We start from the raw sequence: 9,040 nt of genomic DNA, 5'->3' as shown, positions 1-9,040 counted from the left end.
GCATTACCAGTAGCAAGAAAGGGTCTCCCTAGAATCAAAGGCATTGTCCTATTTTCCTCCATATCCAACACAATGAAATCAGCAGGAATAATGAAATTACCCACTTTGACTAAAACATCTTCTACTATTCCCCTAGGATATTTAATGCTTCTATCAGCTAATTGTAGGGTAATAGTTGTAGATGTTAGTTCATGCAATCCAAGTTTTTCAAAAATAGAATAAGGCATTAAATTTATACTAGCACCTAAATCACATAAAGCTTTTTCAAATTCAATATTCCCTATGGTGCAAGGTATAGAAAAACTCCCTGGATCCTTAAGCTTTGGGGGCAATTTATTTTGAAGAATGGATGAGCACTCTTCGTTTAATTTCACCATCTCACATTCTTCCCATTTCCTTTTATTTGACATCACCTCTTTCAAGAATTTGGCATATTTTGGCATCTGTGACAATACATCAAGAAAATGGATGTTAATATGTATTTTTTTAAACACTTCTAAAAATTTCTCAAATTGTTTATCCAAATTAGCCTTCAAAACTCTTCTAGGGTAGGGGAGAAGAAGTTTAATAGCATCTAAATTCAGTTTAGGTGTACTCCCTTCGGTCTCCTTTTGTGAATCGGCCACTTCAGCTTTCTGATCATCATTCTCGGTCTTGCCAATAATCTTCCCACTTCTTAAAGCAATGGCATTCACTTGCTCCCTTGGATTCTTCTCTGTATTGCTAGGCAATCGTCCCTCTCTTTTTTCTGACAATATATTCACAATCTGCCCCACTTGGACTTCTAAGTTCTTAATTGATGCTTCTTGATTTAAGAATCTCTTTTCATGTTCTTGGAATTTTGCTTCAGCAACATTAATGAACTTAGAAATCATTTCTTCTAAATTACCCTTCTTTTCTTGTGGGGGTGGCTGTTGTTGAAATCCCATGTTGTTCCATGAAAAATTCAGATGACTCCTCCACCTTGGGTTGTATGTATTCGAATAGGAGTTGAAATTCGCTTGCCACCATGAGAAATAAAATTAGCATTTTCATGTGGAGTAAAAGGATTACCTACCGGACAGTCAGAATTAATATGTCCTAATTGACCACAAAGATCACATGGATAGCTAGATGATGCATTTATTGCTGCAACGTTAAGATTATCTAAATTTTTATTCAAACTAGCGAGTTGAGCAGATTAAGCTACAAAAGAATCTATATGGTGTACTCCCCTTCGATCAGCTCGATCATTATTCCATTGGTAGCTATTTGACACCATTTCTTCCACTAGATCATAAGCTTCCTCTGGCATTTTCCTCATGATGGTACTGTTAGACAGTTTTGTATGCCCTTAGCTTCAATCTAATTTGATGTACTTTTTGATATTTAGTGTAAATAAATAAAGTGTATGTTTGATTCATGTTGTTTGGTAAAATTCTGTGTAAGACCCTTAAACTGGACACTTATTGAGACTTGTGTTAGTTTTAAATGTTCACAGCCATTGGATAAGTCTGGGGAGATTTATCCTGCCAAGGATGATACTGGTGTGCCACCAAGTGTTGGGATGGCCTGTCTCGGCCACCAAGGTAAGACCCAAGGCACATGCAGTATGGGATTACTCGAATCCTTGAACCAGACCAGATTTCCAGTATTGCCCTGGACCTTGGAGACAGATGGGCAAAACTGGAAAGTTACAACTGACCCCTAGACTCGACTATGACACTTCACTAGGTGTCGGATCGGGCTGTCTTTGATATGCCAATCAGTGAGATCCTTAGCGGGGATCAAAACCTGGATATGTTGGGACAGTTTGAGAATTCATCTGAGTGGGTGATCATAGTGACAGGATCAGCCCCTTTGTCGGACAAAGGTAATGATCGGGAAGGCACTCTCTTTGATGGAAACCAAACTGCTGGCAGTTGATTTCAACCATTGGAATTTTGTTTTGCAAAATTAATATACATATATATATATTTGTACGGTTTCAAAATGTTTGCAAATGGTTTTAATTCCTAGGATCCATGTGAGTGGAGAGTGCAGTACTGTTCCTTGCAGCCGAGGGAGATGTCCTCTCTTGTCGGGCAGTGCTTGATCATTAAGGGCTGAGAGGTTAAGTGTAAGACCATTTAGGATAGTACCTGATGGGCTAATCTTGCACCTGCCCACAGTCCCTGGGTTTTTTATAAGATGGCTTGGCCCAGGAACCACTTAATGTAAGTGTTGGGTCCATAGGGTCCATGTGATGGGCTCAGGGGTTCACTGAGCTTTTCAGTGAATTCGGCTGGGCCTTGTAATAAAGGTTGGGCCGAACCCATGTGGCTGGTGTATAGATCAATGCTTGGGTCCCACGCCATACAAAGAAGCCCAACTGGGCAGAAGATTGGAAACTAGTTAAGCATTGAACACTTAATGGACCAAAAGCCCATTTCGAGTTGGGCTGATATGATCACCCATCTATGGGGCGTATATGGGATTAAAGTTAGAAAAAGGATTCGGCCTTTAATCTTATCCACTCTGGGAGACCAAATTCAAATCAGATTTGAATCTGGTAACCTCCTAGTAAGATCAGGAGTAAGCTAATTTAATCTGCAGATAAGATTAAGATCATCCCCTATCCAAATACTGATTTGGATTGGGATAACTCCTAATTAGGAGGTTTCTTAATCAAGAAGAAAAGAAGAGAAACCCTAAGAGAGAAAAATAATCAGATTTCGATCCTAAGGGTTGTGTGCAAGAAATCATCATGCGAACTGACATTGGATCTCATACACACTCCAGAGAGAAGAGAAGCAATTCAGCCATCTTCGTCCCAGGAGTTCTCCTCCAGCTGCCGCCATTCTTTCTGGCAAGATTCGATCTTTGAAGAAGAAAGAAATCAAGAAATCAATTCTTGACATCAATCTTGCAAAAAAGAAAAAGATTTGGTGCTCAGAGTTTCCAGAGGATTCTTGAGAAGGATCCAGTGTGTAGGACGCATTCTGCTGGTTCCGTTCTACATACAGCTGTGTCATCTTCAGCAGGAGCAGATCTTGGTGTCCTCTTTGGGCGTGAACACCAACTTTGGGAGATACTGCTTCTCTGGATCAGGTATAATTCCTCCTTTCCCTTTTTGGTTCAGATCTGGTTCGACTATGGTTCAAATAGGATCCTTGAATATTGTATTCTAAATTTAGGGAATACGATTCCCAGTTGGGAGAAGGTAGGAAAATTTTTGAAATTTGCCCACCCATTCCGCAATCTTTATGGTGTCCATTAGATGGATCCTACCATTCTTTCAGGTACCTCCTACAGCTGCATCAATAATGGAACGACTAGATGGGGCAATACCATTATAAAATGTTTGGATTTGATGCCAAACTGGTATCCCATGGTGAGGACACTTCCTAAGCATCTCTTTAAATCGTTCTCATGCCTCATACAAAGATTCCCTCTCTAATTAAACAAAAGTAGTGATATCATTAATTAATTTTGTTGTTTTAGAGGGTGGAAAATACTTAGCCAAAAATTTTTGAGTCAAGTCATTCCAAGTGGTGATACTTCCTGTAGAGAGTGAGTTAAGCCAATCTTTAGATCTATCATGTAATGAGAATGGAAAAAGTCTAAGCCTAATAGCATCATCGCTAACTCAATTATGTTTAAGTGTATCACATATTTTTAGAAAATTAACAATATGTGCATTAGGATCATCATTTGGCAACCCACTAAATTGAATACTCGTTTAAATCATTTGGATAATCGTAGGCTTGATCTCAAAATTATTGGCTTGAATTGTGGGCTTGCAAATGCTAGAAGTAGCCCCATCAATTGTTGGACAAGCATAGTCTGAAAGGGTTCGATTTGCTTCCATTTCTTCCTCAATTTCTTGTGCTGGTTCACCTCTTTCAACCTTCTCTTCCATTTTACCTTTGTTGGCTCTTTGCAAAATGCAAAGGGTTCTCTATTTCATGATCGAATTTTGCTAGTTCTTCTCTTCTAGTGCGTGTCATACACTAATAAATCTGAATACAACAAAAATTCGAATAAATAAAAAATAAAAAATCCAAATTAACCAAGGTTAACAAGTTCTAATATTATTTTGGGATTAAATCCCTGGCAACGGCGCCAAAAACTTGATAACTATGATTATATAACTCTAGCAAATGTACTAGTTATCAAGTAGTATAAAGATATCGTTCTCACGGGGATTTAACAAAATAAGTATTAGAACTACAATCTTTCTTAATTATTTGGACAACCGAATTTCAGATTTAACAATAAGAACTACTGAAAATTAAGAATAGAAGAAAAAAAATAAAAGCAAGGACGATCAATAGCTGGATTTGCAACGATTAATTGAAATCACTAGGACCATTGGTCCGCCTAACCATTCTAATGAATATCAATTGATGAGATTAACCAAGAAAATTTATCATTTTCAAAAGCTGAAATTTTTCCAAATTTATTTAATATTCTTTCTCAAGATATATCAAATCTATTTCTATCAAGTTACCCTTCGATCTCTCAACTAGAGTTCTCAAGATAAAAATGCATTAAGTTCTATGAAAAACTTATATATTCAGATGAATCATGTATATATATTTCCTATATACCATTCAATTCACACCATGAATTATTCAGTCCATTATATGAATTCCTCTCCCGATTCATTCACATAAACTAAATCAATTAAAAAGTGGCCAAACTCCTAATCGCATTATGCATAATAACTCATAGACAATATGAAAATAACAATCTTTGATAAATTAGAATTGAAATCAATTCATTATCACGGTTAGGCTTTCCACAACCCTAACTATAAATAAATTAATTCATGATAGAGGAAATAAAACAAACAAGAGGTAAGAAAGAACTCATGATGTCACCCTTAAAGCTGATATCTTGTCTTTCCTTGCCGCCACCTCCTTCTTGAAGCCTTATTGCCTTGTTGATCTCCTTCTTGAAATTTTCTTGATTGTCTTCTTAATTGTTTCAGAGAGAGATTGAACAATTCAGGTGCTGGTCCACCCCCCCCCCCCCCCTTTATATAGTTTTAAGGGGAGGGGCTGTTACAATTATTTGGAGTTATCTCAAGAATGGATAATCTAGGTTAGGCTTGACGCTAGATGGCCAGGGTCTTGGACTTTATGGCCTTGGGCTCATGTTAGCTGAGGTCTTGGGCTTACCGAGGTCTTCGACTTTGTGGCCTCAGTTTCATGTTGGCCAAGGTCTTGGGCTTGATGCTAGATGGTCAGGGTCTTCAACTTCGTGGCCTTGATCTCATGTTGGTCGAGGTCTTGGACTTACTGAGGTCTTCAACTTCGTGGCCTCAATTTAATTTTGGCCGAATTGGTTCCAAGCTCTCAACGTTGTTGGGGAGCTTGGTGGCACCTAGTCTTGGAGAGCCTTATGCTCTTTGACTGGGCTAGCTATGGTCCTTGGTTTCCTCTGCTCCAATTATAAGTTGGGAGGGCACCCAAAGTTTGTTGGGCATCCTCTTGCCATTGTTGTGGGGACGTTGTTCCCGTAGTGCCAATCGAGGGCTTGTTTTGGCCTCGACCGTCTATCTGGTTGGATCATTTATTGATGGTTGTCGAGCCTTGGCCATTATAGGTTGGCCGAGTCTTTGACGAGGATGCCATCGTACTACGCCCATTAGTCAATGTGGAGTTCGGTCGTACTACGTCCATTAATAAGGTCTATTGATGGTAACATTATCAATGATACAATTTGTGGTTAAGTGGTTATGTCACATTCATAATTCTTAATGTTAAAGAAGATAACATATAATATTATATTAATATTATTGTTGAGCTTTCTTCTCTCTTCTTAGTCTTCTCCTCTATTTTCTTGCTTTTTAAATGTTCAAAAGCAATTTTAGCGAAGCCTTCACCTCCCCAAAAACATCCAAGAGACTTTCCTATCATTACCTGTCAATTATCCTATTCAGCTCTAACCTTTTTCCTTCGGCATTCTCTCCACCCTCTTTTCCAGCTTCCCCTTCTTCAATAACCTCAATGTTCCCCAACTTTGGTGCCTCTTTTGGCCTTCCTACCCGTTTTACCAATTCCTTCTGCCCCCTTTTTTTCTTTGCCTAAATCCAATGTTTTCTTTCTATTATACACCCTCTTTTGTTCCTTGGATTCCTCCACCTCCCTCTGCCTTTTCCTTTTCCTCTCGTATCCCCTGCTCCCAACAACCTCTGCTTCCACCTCCCCTACCTCTCCGGTTAGCCTTCTTATCCCAGCAAAAATCACAGAAGAAGAGAGAGAGGGACTTACCTCATCATCCTTTTCTACCACTTCAATTGACTGAGGCGTAGTCCCTGATTTTTCTATCTGTTTCTCACTTCTTTGCAATGTTGCATCCACCACTTCTACTAGAGGAAGTTCTCTTTCTGGCTGGTCTTCGGTTTCTTGTGTTGATATCAGAATTTGTACCATTTAGCTGATACCTTTCTCCCCTCATCATCCTTATGCACCACCTCTAAGTTTCTCCTTTCTCCATCTTCCTCCCCACTCTGTTGATTTCTACCCGTCCTTAGAGGTATAAATCGGGCTGTGTCGCCTGGCCCAGCCTAGCACGATAGCCCGTGGACCGTGTTAGGCCCGACACAATGGTTCGTTCCATGCTGGGCTGGGGGTTCGTAGTCCACAGACCGACACAACATGGCTCGATTGTGCATGTCGTGCTGCCCATGACCCATTTGCCGGCACGGCCCGTACGGTCAACTCGTCCGAAAACTAGCCGTTTGGCCCGATGACCCCCTCCCCCCAACGGGTAGTTTGAGTAGTTTTAACTTTTTGGGGTTTTTTTTACATAAATACCCCCTAACAGCTATAAACAACTATATGGGGGGCTATTTATGTATTTTGCTTATGGAGGGGAGAAAATGACACAAATGCCCCCCAATAGCTATATAACAACTAGTTTATGGGGGCTTTTTAGGTAAAGTTATAAATAACTTTACAATGACCAAAATACCCCTCCTAATTACTAAAAAACAGTTAGTTTTTAGGGTATTTTAGATAATTGAATTATTTTCAATTCCTATAAATAGCCCTATCCTCTAGACCTCTACCATTCTTCTCATCACACCAATTCAACAATTTTCTTAATCTCTTCCCTCTCTCTCATACATTCTATGCAATCTGAGTGAACTCTGATACTCTGATTAGCTGATTGTTTGATTCTCCAAGTTAGCAATTTGTGAGGTTTGGAACCTTGGACGTTGAAAGGCTTTAACAGTTGAAATCAAATTGGGATTCTGAACCAGCAATCCGGGTAAGTCGAATTAAATAATTTTATTTTTTTAGAATTTAAAAAAGAATGGTTGGCTCTTCCCAAAACCCCAAGTTTAGTAGCTTCATTTGGAAAATATTTAAAATAGAGGATGTTGAGGGAAAGGGGAAAATAGTAGTTTGCCAAAAATGTAGAAAAGACTTTAGCTATTGTAGCAAGGGTGGTACTGGCCATTTGAGCAAACATTTTCTCACACATGAGAAAGAAGAAGAAATAACCCACAATTTAAATGAATTATTGAAATAACGAAAAATAAATTTTAAAAATATTGGGAGAACATTTCTCCTCTTTATTGCTTAGCTACAATATTAGATCCTAGATTAGGAAAGATGGTTTTGATATTTCACTTGAAACATATTGTGAAAATATGAATATTGAAATTGGAAATAAAAAAATAAATAAATTAATAATTTATTTTTTGAAATGTATAAATTATATGAATTTGATTATCTGAAGTAGGAAATAATAAGTTGAAGGCAGAAATCAGCTACTTCTACAACAAGTTCGTTTGCAGAACTTAATTTATTTACAAGCAAATTTTTATAGTTTAGGTGAGGGAACAAATAATTTTGATATTTTAGCCTGGTGGAGTGAACATTCAAAAAATTATCCAGTTCACACCGCCATGGCACGTGATCTTCTAACCCCTCCAGTGTCTATAGGCTACAGTTCTATCGTAGTCTTGTTTTAGTGTAGGTCAGCATGTACCACTATACCAAGGTTGGTTAGATGCATGCAAAAGATCGATTACAACTTTACAAGACAAAGGAGGGCATGATACTACTACATACATCGGATATTTCACTTGAAGCAGGTGATGAAAGTCATGATTCATGAACAATAGTTGACTAGTTGTATAGAACTTTTTATTTTTTTCATATTATTGTAAATTGTTTTAATTTTATTTAATTTATTTGATATTAATGTAATTTTGTATTTTCAATTTGTAACTATATTGTATTTTTTATATTTTATTAATTTATTCCATTTTCATATTTCATTCATCCAAGTATGAAGTATCCAACCATTGCATATTTGTATGCTTTGTAATTTGTATCATTCAAATTTAAATAAAATTAAATTAAATTCCTATTTGAATTGTTTTATTTATTTAATTTTTGGGTAATCCATTCAGTCTAGCCCGATTTGGCCCAGGCCCAAGGCCCACCCTATAGCCCAGCCCAGCATGGCCCAAGACCATGGCCCGGCTTGCAACCTAGCCCAATACAAGCCCACGACACGGCATGGGGCCACTTGAGCCTGGGCCGTGGGCCATGCCGGGCCGACCGGGCCGACCACCAAAATTTTCACCAGAGAGGGTGGCACGACTAGAGGTGTAAAGTGGGCCATGTCGGGCCAACACAGCACGGCCCATGGGCCGCCACGGGCTGTGCCATTCTCCCCGATGGAAATTTTGGGGGTCCACCTGGCACGGCCCATGGCCCAGGCCCAAGCGGCCCCATGCCGGCACACGAGCCTGGGCCGATCCGGGCTGCAGGCCGTGTCATGGGCTTGGGTCATGTCGGGCTGGGCCACAAGGCGGGCCTTGGGCCTGAGTCGAACCGGGATAGACTCACTGAATCTGAATTGATCAAATCAAATGTCATATCAGGGATTTAGAATAACTGGATTAGGATTCAAGAATCAGGACGAGAAATGAATAATAAATTAATAACAAATTTATGATTACCCAATAAGACAAAGAATAAATAAATAAAAGTATAAAACAATTCAAATAGGAATTTAAAAATTTTATTTCATTTAAATTTGAATGAATAAT

The 9,040-nt window shown here is 38.8% G+C and overlaps 1 non-coding gene across 1 annotated transcript; it reads left to right on the top strand.

The window, feature by feature from the left end:
• Positions 1 to 3,344: 3,344 nt before the first annotated feature.
• Positions 3,345 to 3,451, top strand: LOC148801247 (small nucleolar RNA R71). The gene has a single exon (XR_016084892.1). It is a non-coding gene; the product is annotated as a small nucleolar RNA R71 (small nucleolar RNA).
• The last annotated feature ends 5,589 nt before the right edge of the window (positions 3,452 to 9,040 follow it).

This window comes from Nelumbo nucifera, chromosome 3, assembly GCF_055504915.1.
Source record: "Nelumbo nucifera cultivar China Antique chromosome 3, China Antique-T2T, whole genome shotgun sequence".
Taxonomy (NCBI): Eukaryota; Viridiplantae; Streptophyta; class Magnoliopsida; order Proteales; family Nelumbonaceae; genus Nelumbo; species Nelumbo nucifera.
This window is presented reverse-complemented; position numbering and strand designations above follow the sequence as displayed.